The sequence below is a fragment of the Haemaphysalis longicornis genome, unplaced genomic scaffold, assembly GCF_048455015.1.
Source record: "Haemaphysalis longicornis isolate Haplotype H1 unplaced genomic scaffold, Haemaphysalis longicornis Haplotype H1 scaffold_1, whole genome shotgun sequence".
Classification (NCBI taxonomy): domain Eukaryota; kingdom Metazoa; phylum Arthropoda; class Arachnida; order Ixodida; family Ixodidae; genus Haemaphysalis; species Haemaphysalis longicornis.
Window position 1 is genome coordinate 252855584 of NW_027526203.1, and position 13877 is coordinate 252869460.

The 13877-nt window shown below is 46.6% G+C and overlaps 1 protein-coding gene and 1 non-coding gene across 2 annotated transcripts in view; both read right to left on the reverse strand.

Moving 5' to 3' along the window:
- Positions 1-13877, reverse strand: part of LOC144144320 (frequenin-1-like) — a 304145-nt gene that overhangs the window by 146887 nt on the left and 143381 nt on the right. The gene's annotated exons all lie outside the window — the stretch shown is intronic.
- Positions 1591-1674, reverse strand: Trnal-uaa (transfer RNA leucine (anticodon UAA)). The gene has a single exon. It is a non-coding gene; the product is annotated as a tRNA-Leu (tRNA).

Here is a 13877-nt window from a genome sequence, read left to right on the forward strand (position 1 = left end):
CGCAAAATGATCCTGAAATCGCTTTTGAGATGTTTTGTAACATAATTTCCAGTGTTATATCTGAGCCAACCACAATAACCACGAGCAAGAAAAGCTTTGTTTCGCCTCAATATCCATGGATGGCGGATATTCTTCTGAAATGCGTGCGCAGGAAATAATTTTTATTCAAAAACAAAAAGGGAGCCATTCATCTGGCCCTGCTGGCGCGTTTCAAGTGCTACTCAAATATTTTGGGTAGGCTTCTAAAAACGCTATGAAATACTATTATGAAAAAGAAATTGACCGTGCTGGCAACGATTCGAGCAAACAGTGGGAAACGATTAACGCGTTTTCTTGCGACAACTCATAAAAAAAACTCACTCGGCCCCTTTACAGCACACACAAAACCGGTCCGTTACACGGCCGCGTAGTGGTCCGCTGTCGGGGTAGTCCGACTAGGGCATTCGAGGTTAAATTTCGCAGTTTTTCACACAAGTGGGTAAAAGGTCCAGCCATTACTGTTCGGACATTTTTCCGACATTCCGGACCAGAACGGGCGGAAAGTGGGTAAAAGGGACAACCGACAACATTTTTCCGACATTCCGGACCACAAAGGGTTAAGCATACTCAATTTCAGCCATTTTTCATCTAACGTGTTGACGTTACTCCACACATTTATTATTCCGTCAATGGGTGATTTAAATAAGTATTCTCGTTGCATCCTAACATGTACATGTAAAGGTAATTTACCCATTTCGTTAATATCGAAAAATCAGACCCCTGATTTCGCTGCCACTCGATTCTCACACCATAACTATCTTGTACCAAACATAGGACTGACTACGGCAAACTAACTGCGACCTTTTTTGGCGACATCAGTCAAGCATTCATAATCCCCCCCCCCCCCCCCCCCCCCCCCCCCCCATTAAATCATCTTCTTCAATTCATCTATTTAAGAGGCTGCAGCTTCGCCACATCATTTTGGCAAAACGACTGTTAATATTATACTTGCATTTGTGGATGAATATCCCCTTTATATACCTTCTTTGCGTAATAATTTGATTTTTATTAACAATATTTGACTTTATTGTATGTAAACATTTCCTGTGTTTGTGTTTTTCAGGATTGTTGCTGCTGTTAACCGCATTAAGTGTACTTTTTCTACGTGCTTATTTGTAGGAGGTCCCTCTACAGTCCATGACTGTGGGCCTTCCCAGGGTTATTTATTCTCGGTAACACTTCAACAGCAACAATAAACTGAAACTGAAAGTATGAGTAAGGCTCTAGAGCTTTTTTTATTAAATACCTCCATAATATCCCATGTGTCTCTACGGAATACACCGTGCCCCTTTAGAGCGGGCTTCCCAACTATATATACAAATGCATTGCTGGAAAAAAACTTCTGTGGAATGTAGAAAGTCTGCTATGAAATGTATGAAGGCATTACGGCCAATTATTAAAAACCTCCATAAGATCTCATGTAGCCCCATGGAGCGTTGAAAATCGAACAGACTTTAGCGTTGGGTTCACTGCTCTGCACAAATGCATTGCTGGCATGTCATTTTTCTAAGGCAACTTCACCTTTGTGCTGAAAGAAAAAACAAAAAAGCGTGCCAGAAGTGGGGTTCGAACCCACGCCCTCTTGCGAGGACCAGAGCTTAAATCTGGCGCCTTAGACCACTAGGCCATCCTGGCTTGCATCGCAAACCGTAACACTCGGTAGACAAAACCGCGATAAACAGTTACGTACTGAATTATACTACATTGAAATATTGCGCTTGCATCTAACGAGCCGCACTTATGAGCGTGGAATGACCACGACCAGATTTATAGATTACGACCTGCCCATGCGCACCGATTTCGCGTGCGGAATTTGTTATTGCTCGTTTGATTTCTTTAGTTCTTTCTGACGCCACTGCACCGGCTGGCGCTTCATTTAATCCCCATTTCTCCGCTGTATACGCGTCTGCTCGGCCTGCCATTATTTTTCCTTTCTGACGGTGCGTTCTGGTTTGTCTCTGCCGATTTACTCTGGGGGAAGCGCACACCTCCTCTTGGCTCGATGGTGTGCTCAATTGGGAGTTTTTAACGTGAAATTGTTACTTGGCTAGGATGGTGAAAGCCCGCACCCGGCCGGCGTCCACAGAACACGCACGCACCCGGATATCGTCTGCAAAAAACTGTCCACAGCTACTAACCCTTTGTTAACGCGTTCTATAGCGTTCCACGAGTTTAATAGCGCGTAAATCTGACAGAATATGACCCAAAAAATATTCAGCGCGTTTTGTTCTATAATATGGAACAGAAAAAAATGAACGGGAAGAAGCACTTTGCGCGCACTGTTTCATACATAGTACATCAATTTACGAAGGAAAATCTGGAAGAAATACCCGGCGCGCGGTCAATTCCTATTGGCTTACGACGCATATATCATGAGTATAACAAAAAAAAAAACGAGCCTGCGTCAGGAATTTCCCGCGCAGTCTTGGTTGGCCTTCAGCTTATGTGGAGACAGTATAGCAGCAGCATGAATAGTCATTCTTTAAAAAAGTGGCTGCAGTGGGTCATATGACAAGTTTGTAGGTTATGGTCGACTTAGGCGGGAGGCTCGGCAACCAACCTAGCTAAAAAAGAGAAAACGCTTTCGCGAAAGACTATGCCGAAAGATCTCGCAATACGTTTGCATCACACTTTCATTGATTTTTTTTTATTTTTATTGCCGGTCCAGAAACACCGGTGCATATAAAAAAAGCGCTGACTTCACTTAAGCCAGCGTAACATGACTAAAAACGGGGCATAGACAATACCTTTTCAAATTCATGCAGCCATTCAGGAGTACATTGTTGACTCTTCCACATTTCTGCAATACGTTGGGCACTCTCGCAGAAATACTGCCTTGCCGACCTTCCGTCTACGTCACAGTGCCGAGCCGCTATTCGAGACCTCTATACTCCATGGAGGACCAGCAACATCACAAGGTCATAAGGCACTCCATTATCGGGGGGAATGCGGTAGGTAATAGAAACAGATGAAGAATTTTTTGAGTGAGAAAGAAAGTGGTGAAAAATGCCCACCGGGTGGGATCCGAACCAGGGTCGTGGGTTCGGATCCCACCCGGTGGGCTTTTTTTCACCACTTTCTTTCTCACTCAAAAAATTCTTCATCTGATTCTATTACCTATCGCATTCCCCCCTTTGATTACCGAGGTTTTCTTGACTGCCAACCGTTATTCTATATATATATATATATATATATATAACGTGGCTGCAGAGCACATGAGACGAACCATGAAGAGGGCGAAGAACAATCTGCTAACATTATTTACAAGGTGGTGATCACATAGCCAGCGCAAGGTACGCCAACACTTTATTGATGGGCCCCAGATGGGTCCCAGAACAGCGAGGCCCGCCGACGCCACGAAGGAACCTCAGAGCCATTGGAATCACACCGGAGAACTGGGCAAGGGAACGTCGTCGGCTTCGGGTCGGGTCGCGGCTATTCAGGTCAGCTGGTATCGGCGGATCACGGGCAGGGGACAGCGGGCTGGGGAATGGTCAGTTAATTAGCCCACCGGGGCTGGAGCGAGCCGACGCGATCCTTGAGCCATGAGTTGGTCGCTTCAGGAATGGAGACGGGGCGAAGCTGCAGGACTACGATGGGAATGAACCCGCAGCTCCACCAAAATGTTACGTGGCCGGGTGGGTTACACCCGGCGGGCATTTTTTTTCCACTTTCTTTCTTTCTTTCTTTCTTTCTTTCAAAACAACGTATCTTACCTACCATATTTTCCCCTTCGGTTTCCTTGGCTTTCTGGACTGCGTACCCTTATTTCTGTCATCAATCAACGAGCCCCTCATCTCATTTCCCATTCTAATTCTTATATATATATATATATATATATATATATATATATATATATATATATATATATATATATATATATATATATATATATATATATATATATATATATATATATATATATATATATATATATTCATAGTTACGTGCAAAAATATATCTATTGTTATATAATCACTTCACACGCAGCCCATGACAACGGTGAGGTATCCTGATGATGAAATTTACCCATCATTATTATCATCATCAAATCTCGATAGCAATGCTATGTCGAGATTTACGCGCAGTTAACGATCCCTTCGGGGGCAAAATTAATCCGGAGCCCACCACTACGGCGCGCCTCGAGCCTGCGTGAAGAATTCGGCGCATTAGAGGAACACTGAAGTGATTTGTAAACATTGCGGGATTACTCGCGGAAATAGTAGCCTGGAGTCTCCAGGTCATGTTTCGACCACTCTCGCTGCGTTTACTCGACTTTATTCCGTAAAAAAAATCAATTCGAAAATGCTGTCCCACTCTCTGCATCCCCCTTGCCGATTTCCTACGGCGTTTCGTATGACGTCAAAACGAGATGGCTTGACTTGGCTGCGCCACTGCGCTACTGCACGGCTCGCGGACCCTTCGACAGAATAAGTCGGCCCAGCCTTTAGTCGGCCGGCCGGCGGCGGGTCGTCGCAATTAGTTCGCTCAGTTGTAACTATGCCACGGCACGTTTGTGCCAGAAAGAATGTGCCTCTAGTTTGTTTGTTTGTTTGTAGACTGTATCAAGCTCTATGTCCAAGTCGCTCCGCTCAAGCGCACATGCGACGCGACGCAGACTGGTCCGCTAGTAGAAAAATCTAGGGCCAATTGAAGGCGCAGAAGAGTTCGCGAAGGTAAAATAGGTACCAAGGAAGTGAAATCAACGAACACTTTTATAGTACAGCGTAAAAGCCGAATGCGGGAAATTCGTTTTGCGCTGGGTGAACTAGGACAGCGGTCAGCAGTACGACAACACGTGCACATCTGCGAACTCTTTTCCGTGTAAACCATGCAGTCGCGATACATGAGATATTGTGGGAATTTGGGGGACGCTTACTGCACTAGCGCTATAGAAGAAATTGTCACCTCAGGTGCTTGAAATGCTAAAACTAAATAAAAATGTAAACTGCTATACAATATATACTTTAGATTTCCACCCTTGGCATGGCTGGCTTATGCATGAGTGGTCTAGAGTACTAGGGATGTTGTTTGGGAAGTCGGAAGTGCGAATCCCCGATAGTAAATGTTTTTTTTAGATTGATTTATTTGTTTTGGGGCAAATTTTTCTATACTGAATTCGCCGTTTTTGCGCTGTAACGTTCATTGCTCCACGAGCGAGTTCGAAGAACGCATGCAGACTGACACTGACGCGCTGGCGAGTTCTCGTTAGCGTGGTGTTACCATAAGCCCCGACTGCTTGCGGGCTTGCGGGCACAGGCCAGAACCAGCAGACCCTTGGTCTGGTGGGAACACGCCTCTTACGATACAGGCACGAGCCAGGCAAGCTCCGAAGATGGGGGAAGAGCGCATCGCATTTGAACGCCTGCGGTGACGCGGAGGGCGTTCATTCACTGCGTACGCCTCGGCTAGTGATTGTTACAATTCCAAGCCGTGCTGGTAGGCTTATCTGACGCATTGCACAGCCGACAACATGGCAGAAGCGCATTATGCCGATTACTGAGATATCGAGAATGCACATCCAGCGATAACATCGCAAGCCAAGCATATAGCTTGACAGAACGGAAACCGAAACTAGTTTGAATTCTAATCTTAGACATCGTAGCACCTTGTATTGACGTCACTGCTGTTAGTTGGTGCGGCCGCCGCAAAACGCGCGTCGTATTTCAGGCTCTGTGAAATAAATACCCGGATAAACGATGACAAATGTGCTTACTTGAGCCAGTCTACGCAGTGCAAACAAAGACAGGAGCTTGACAAATTAACTTCAGTGTCCCTTCAAACACGATAACTTTAATCTGATTCTGATTTCGAGTGAATGTGGCTTGGCCTCAATTTCAGTACTGAAAGAATTATATATATTTATGACCTCCTAGTGCAAATGACGATGTCTTCAGCCCTAAGAAATGAGCTTCCAAGATGAGCTTCTTTTTCAATGAGTCGTCAGGAAAGAGATAGCAATGTTGATCACTGAAAAGAGATAGCAAGATAGCACTGAGATAGCACTGGAAAGAGATAGCAATGCTGAGACACACAACACTCGTGTGCATTTGACAAGCCACCGATCAAAAACTCTGCCGCAGGGGTCACTGAAGACTGCAGCGTTTTTAAGTGCAATGCACTTCTTAAGCGACCCTGAACCTGCGTCCACCGGCGATGTCCGCGCACGTGGAGATGGGCGCGCGCAGCCTGGCCGCTGATATGGCACATACCCACGTGGGGGATTGGCCAGGAATCTCCTCGTCTTCCTTGGCAACGGGGGGAGATGGGCGCGCGCTGCCTGGCCGCTGACATGGCACATACCTACGTGGGGGATTGGCCAAGAATCGGGCGTGAAAAGGGCTAATGCACCTGCTTAAAGGAGTACTGACACGAAATTTCAAAGCTGAGATCCGCTCTAGCAATCAAGTACAACGACAACACAAATAGGTGTCTGTGAATAAATGCATCTTTCTTTCTTTGTAGTTGTGTGTGTGTGTGTGATCTCTCTTTCGCGAACATTACCGAACCGCGCAAATTCAACTCGTGCATTCGCACTTTCACATTCTTCCTCTCGGGGAAATGCGGGGAATTTTTTATGCTCTAAAAAGCACGCTAAGCAATTTAAAGCGAGGCGAACATACAGCCGTATATTTATTCCTGAGCATAGGCTATCCCTAACATAACACAATGATGGTTAGTAGGCTCAATCGTTCTCTTCAAAAATGTATAATTCTTTCTTGTTCGTATATTTAAATGTATTGTGTGTGTGCATGGTGTTCGCAGTCAAAAGTTAAAAAAAATTAAATAAACGACATGGCGCCTTCGCCGCTGGTGCTTCTAAGGCGTTTGTCGTTCTGTGGTAACGACTTGAAGGAATAAATGGAAAGTATGTAAGTAAGCCGTGCACGTCTCCGAACAAAAATGATGCAGTGAGCCTTTAGCCACAATATAATTTTAAGCGAAAAGGTAGAGGCAGCTCAAATGAAACCTCAACTGGTTATGGCCCTGGCAATGGAACTTCGGGGTGTGGAGGGGGCGGGGGGTCAACATTGCGGGGGTGGGAGGGGCTCTGCCCCCCTCCCTGGGAATTCCCGGAAGAGGCTCGGGCCACCCAGCCTGAGCTTATGTTTTCTGGTGAGCGTATCTGAAACCAAATTACGCAATGCTTGACCGCTAAGGGAATTAATATATACCCGCACCAAGTGCCATTTCATTCAAGTGAAACAAGATATGCTTTGCACCCTTGAGGAATCCTCCGAGCGACCTCTGCTGAATTTGTGTCTCAGACTCGGTGGGCAATGCAGCCCAGAGACTTGGCTGACATCACGGGTGAGCGGAGATGAAAAGGTAGGAGTGGGAGCCAGGTAGCCTAGGCCCTGCGCAGGACGACTTCGGCTCAGAAAATGAAGAGCAGTGAGCTCGGTCTTTCGAGAGCTGCTGCTTCTTTGTGCCACTACGCATTTGACATCAATCCAAGCAGGCAAACCTCCCCACGTGACCTTGATGCCAAGTATAATGCAATAAACCATTTGAACCTACGCCGCTACCTTTGTGGAAAGCACCAGTGTCTTCTCGTTTACAATTCACCCTCCCCCGTCGCTTTTCCCCCCTACGATCTGGGCTTCCGTACTACACAGAGCACCAGACAATGTGAAAGCGGAAAAAAATAACGATCGGCCGCATCATTTTTCCCTGCGGGCGTGGTTGACCCAGTCACGTCCTTTCGCCCCAACGCAGAGAGTCGACCGCACCCATTTTTTTTTAATTTTTTTTTTTGCCTCAAGGGACGAAACACTTGAGCCTTTGACGTGCACAGCTTCAATGGATACGCTAAGTTAAGCTAAAAGCACAGCACCCCACGGGCTTAATTTGGTGCAATTTTTTTTATAAATGCGGAACAATTTTTTTTTTTATTGCGTCGATTTCCAACCCCACGAGCAATGCAAAGTAATGCTTCCTTAAAAAGCGAACTTGCGCATAGGAAGTGTACGAGACATGTCATAAATTTAAATTATGGTTGGTCGCACCGCAACCACGCATGGTTTATAAGGGGCCCTGTAGTGGAGGTCTCTGAATTACCTCACTTCAAAACTCAAGCAAGAACTCCGGGGGCACATAAGCGCTTCTTGCGGGTTTTGACTGGGAAAATATTAGTGTCCAAGTTAACTTTGTTGAATTCTCCCTATTCTGCACTGCGAATAATTATGGCTATGGCGCCGTTGTGTGAGGCCAGCGAGGCACGTGTTTGATATCGAACACAGCACAGCCCTCTCAGCACTCCACGTAGCTTTGCGCATTGCAAAGCAGCGCAGTCTTTTATTTGTGTTGTTATCATTACCAAGTTAGTGCTATGGAGCGCTTCGCAGTCGCATGGGTACCTTTTCTCGGCATCCGAAGCCAACGCCAACGCCAATTCCGGATTTTGCGCTCAATGGACCGTTTAATGCTTTCGCATTAAAATTGGTCGTTACACCATGACGCTACACGAGTAGAGTGCTGTATAACCACTCGTTTCAAAGCTCTTCTCTCGTGTTGTGCGAATGCATTGTATACTCGTCTATTTTTTTATATCATTCTGCGACAGAATTTTCGGCCTGCCGTTTACTTCTAATTCATTCGTCAGACAACCAATCTCTTGCTCGTGTGTCCACCTGTTGCGAATTCTCCACAACAAATGTCAAGCACAACCTACTTCGTTTTTCGTAGGAAGCGAGTGTCATTGATTGGGAAATGAATGCATGCAGAATGCATACTAGCTAAAATTAAGAATGGGGACTACAGCCTTCCCTTCTAATTGTAGTGTTCCTCCTCATCCTCTTCTTCTTCTTAATTCGAGCCAGGATGCCTTCTGCGAGCGTTCGTTTCCCAACCCATGACTCTAGCTTCTAATGAAGAATAAAAAAGACGCAGCATTGGGCTTGAGATAGGCTCATCTAGCTTCCATGTTTTTTTTCTTCTTTTTTTCACAAGGAGCTCAGTAACACTTCATGCTCTTGCCCCATAAACTAGCGTCGGAAGGAGGCATTGGTAGTTCACCATTTTACTTTTCAGCGATTACTTCGTGAAAGCGCTTCCCGAATGCACCACTTGCTATACCAACTACACGTCTGAATTCTTTCTCGTCGTGTCACCTTGTTTGACACCCTCGTTAACGGGAACCGTCTCAACCAGCGCGCGCCCTTTGAATACGTCAGGTTAGAGCCCGGTGCAAGTCTCCTCATCTTCCTAGGCTTGCAAAGCTTAAGATATGCGAGGCTTTCCACGGTCAGAAGCTTTTTCACCTTCTTTAAACGCAATGAATTGTGATACTATTATGTCGATCAATGGATAGACCAGTATTTTGCGTTATGCGACGAACGTGCAACAGCATATCGAGAATGGGAAATTTATCTAGGGATTAAAGGTGCCTGCGCTCACACTGCTCAGACAGCCGTTATCTTCACTGATTTGTTCATCTAAAAATCGGCCTCTCAGTGGTTTTCAAGATGCTCATTTGAGGTCTAAGCCACTTGCACTAAGAAACCTTACTTGCTTCGAAGCAGCCGAAGGTACAGCCATGGACAAATGAAATGCGAACAGGAAATTATCAACGGAACACGCAAAACAGAAAAAGATACTCTGTGCACATCCAATAATGGTGCGCTATCGGTATGTCCGGAAAGTCACATTTTCTATTTATGGTACTGTAATTAATCGGCGCGTGAATTTGACTTGCGTGGAAGGAAATCGCACAATTTCTGTGTTCTATTTCATATTTGGAGTTCGCATTTCATCTGTCCCTGAATGTACGTGTCAAGTGCTCGCAATGTATTTGATTTGAATGGCTGCGTATTGGTTCAGCTGGGCGACGGAATTTTTTTTTTATTTGGGGAGAGCATAATGTAAGGTAAAGGGCGTTGAACGAATAAAACAGTATAGGGTGCGGCACTTGTTGTTCTGTTCCCCTCCACTAACCAGTAGCAGCACGGTTCTAGGTTTAGGATTTTGTGTGAAGACCGAGAACTCGCCATTTCAGGTCGCAGTTCCCTAGACTGAACTATTTGTCTTTGTTGTTGTTATTGCAAACCTTCAGGTACTCTAGCAGTGAAGAAAAGGCCTAGTAAGTTGAAACTTCAAGACCGCAACTCTCGGCACATGCTGTTTGCTTCTAACGGGCTGTTTTGTTTACTTTTTTGTGTAATATATGCTGTTTGGTCATTTTTTTTTTAATTACGAGGCGATTGAGAGTGTTGTGGTGGCGCAGTTATTCCCTATTTTCATGTTCTGTGGTGACCCACCATTACTGTTCGCGAAACGTGCATCAAAGATAGTATCTTGTATTCCTTGAGCTGGTGTTATCCCAAATAAATGCGTCAAGCTAGTGCTAGCATCGCAGCATAAAGAGGTGGAGGTAATTTGGTGCATGTACCGACCAAAAAAAATTTAGCCAATGCCGTCCGTCTTTGCGGAAAGATTTGAAGTACCAGTAAGCTGCATTCCTGATGAAGAGTTAATGGCTAACTCAGTGCCCGGTATAACATGTTTAGCACACGGGATTACCGTCTACATCACTGCAAAAGCAACTCTTAAGACGGGCACGAATTCTGCTTCAAGCCAGTAAGCTAAGTGTTGTTCCGCAGTCAAGTGTGTGGGAGCAATTTTAGGGTGTTCCTGTCCGCTCAATAAAAGCTCCCCTACCACATTAGAACAACCAAGCATAGAGTTACAATTCAAAAAAAAAAATCCTACACATTCTCTTCCCCGTATTGATCACCGCGGGTGGCTCAGTGGCTAAGGCGTTGCGCTGCTGAGCCCAAGGACGTGGGTTTGATTCCGGCCCAGGCTGCCTTTTTTATGATGGAGGCGAAAAACGGATACGTTCGTGTGTCGAGATTTCGGCACACGTTAAACATCCCCATGCGGTCTAAATTAACCCGGAGCCCACAGCCACGGCGCGCCTCAAAGCCCGCGTGAAGTTTCGGCGCGCAAAACACACAAACTTTGAACTTTCATTCCCCGTATTGAGCTATAGTCAAACGTATTTTCTCCATTTAGCTCCATAACACAAAAACAATCGAGCGCAGGCTGAGTGAGTGAGTGAGTGAGTGAGTGAGTGAGTGAGTGAGTGAGTGAGTGAGTGAGTGAGTGAGTGAGTGAGTGAGTGAGTGAGTGAGTGAGTGAGTGAGTGAGTGAGTGAGTGAGTGAGTGAGTGAGTGAGTGAGTGAGTGAGTGAGTGAGTGAGTGAGTGAGTGAGTGAGTGAGTGAGCGAGTGAGTGAGTGAGTGAGTGAGTGAGTGAGTGGCCTCAAAGCTCGTACTCTGACAGAGCAAGCGTACAGGCAGACCATACAACAGAGCGGCGAACCAAAGTACAGTGTCCTGGACGTAGGAGCACTTTTTGTCGACCCCTACATCCCCGCGTTGACCTCGTCGACACGAGCGCGATGCAAAGGTTAGCCAGCGAAAAACAATCGTCGCACACGTCACGCAGGCCCGGGCGTCGCCCTCGCATACGCTCTCATTTAGAGATTCATTAGCCATGGTGCCCGCTCTGCGGGCTTTTGACCGCGCGAGACTCGGCTTCGCGAGCGACGCGTGTGCAGCTCCGGCACGCAGCAACTAACCAGCAAATGCGGGCTGATAAAGGGCGGCGCTGTTTTCCCCTCTGTGTTCCAGGCAACGGAGTCGCCCCAATCAATGCTCGCAAGCTTTCGTGATGGTGGGTATCCCATCTGGAAGGATATATCTTTTCGCGATGGATTATTTGTCGCAATATCCAATGTTTCCAGGAGTAAGAAACATTGTCCTTCGGCTCCAAGTTGGCTCATTTTACCGTTTATTTCATCAAGTGAAACAAACAAAAAAGGCCCGTTTAACGGTCGCTATCACCAGCGTTGGTTGATCTTTAAGAAAAAAGGTAAGCGTTTTCCCGACTTCTCCACCCATAAACATGATTCCCGCCATACTTGCTGCTTTTTGTGATGCCTACGCCGCGGCATCAGTGTGCGTTCCAGCAGGAGTATCTACACACAAATTTGGGGCACTTCCTACATCTAAAAATAGTCAGGTGGGCTGGAATATCATGTCAACCTCAGCCCCACATATCTGAACTGAGGTCAAGGGGCTCGTCTTCAGCTTACCATGTGAGCTCGAGGTTCATAACGTTCCACGTATACAGAAGTTGAGTTGCAGTCAAGGCTCTCTTAATAACAGTACTTTCAGACTTCGTAATGGTCACTTCTATGTGCAGTTGACAGCGTTTTTTTTTCTCGCGCCCCTACAGGTTGACGAATTACTCGGGATTGCCTAATGAGCTGGAAAATGTGGAAGAATGTAGACTTGTTCGAGGTCCACAAGATGGTAGTGAGCTTTAAGGGCTCGTACAATAACTCATTGCGTACATTTTTTTTTTACAAATGCATTATAAATATATGCGTAGAATCTTCATTATTAGCGTTTCTATTAAGCTTCCGCCTGACCACATCAGGGTATCTGAAGTAATCAGGCGGTGTATTTACATTTATTAAACCAATTATAGTGTGGACAAAGTCATGGACATGGAAGGAGCGTGTGATGACAGCGCTGCGGCAGTTGAGTTCAATAAGTTGTGGGGAATGCTTTCTCAGCGGTGACCCGCCGCGGTGGCTCAGTGGCTAAGGCGTTGCGCTGCTCAGCACGAGGTCGCGGGTTCGATTCCCGGCCGCGGCGGCCGCTTTTCTGATGGAGGCGAAAAGCAAAAACGCCCGTGTGTACGAGATTTCGGCGCACGTTAAAGATCCCCAGGTGGCCAAAATTAATCCGGAGCCCTCCACTACGGCGCGCCTCATCGCTTGCGTTGCGTCGGCGCGTTAAACCCCGCAATCAATCAATCAATCCTTCTCAGCGGCGACGCCACGCATCAACAGCAGCCGCAGCATCGGCACAAGGCAAACGATGTTGTGTCAGGCATGCCTAGCGCGCCCTCCGCGACGATGGTGTTTCGAAACATCGGCCGGCGTAGCTCCGCAGTCTGTGCGTGTTCGTTCGGAACTTCTGCGGTTTACCCCATTATTCTTACTGCTGTGATGCCTTTTTATTCAATGCCATAAAATGAGTATGCACGAAATTTGAATCACAAACAGTTTGCTCATCGAGCATACAAACCCCGTTATTTTTTGCGTTTCCCTTTGCGCTTCACATACCACTTGTGTCAGTGCACTAACACAAGCGGTATGTAATGCGTTGCAATTTTAGCGGTGGAAAGTACCCGGTGAGTAGCATGGCCACTCTCTGTTTTCCATATATAGGCTGTATTCACTGAAACCTTTCGCGGGCGATTTCTTCTCTTGGCAACACTGAAAACCGCCATGTCCGTGGCCACTGTACCTGCGCATGCGCTTTGCGCCCGCATCTCACAGAAAAAAAAAAGAACACCAGCGTGCATCGCATGCCACGCTTCAACCCGATTCTCGGCGGCGGGGTCAACAGATACATTATTAATCGCACTCACATTACGTGGTGGTGCTCTACTTGCCCTCGAGCACTTCGCATCCGTCGTTCGGCCGTGGCGTCAACAGATATGAATAATTGCCGCGACCTTTTGCAGCGGTGATAGGATAGAATAGAGAAAGGTAAAGATTCGAAAGGCGAGGAAAGAGTAGAGACGAGTAGTTAACACTGTGGTTGATCCCGTCGCACACAACAAGCCTCGAAAACTATACCGGCTGGCGTCATGCTGCGTCCGGGAGACCAGAAGCGTCGAAGGGAACGTTGAAGCGTAGAGGCGAGCGAGCTTGCTGTCACGGGGAGCAAAGTCTGCGGTGGTTCCAACCTCTTCGGAGTTCACTGGAATTGAGTGTGGCCGACAGACGGCCCGCGTGCTGGGGAACGGCAGCTGGCA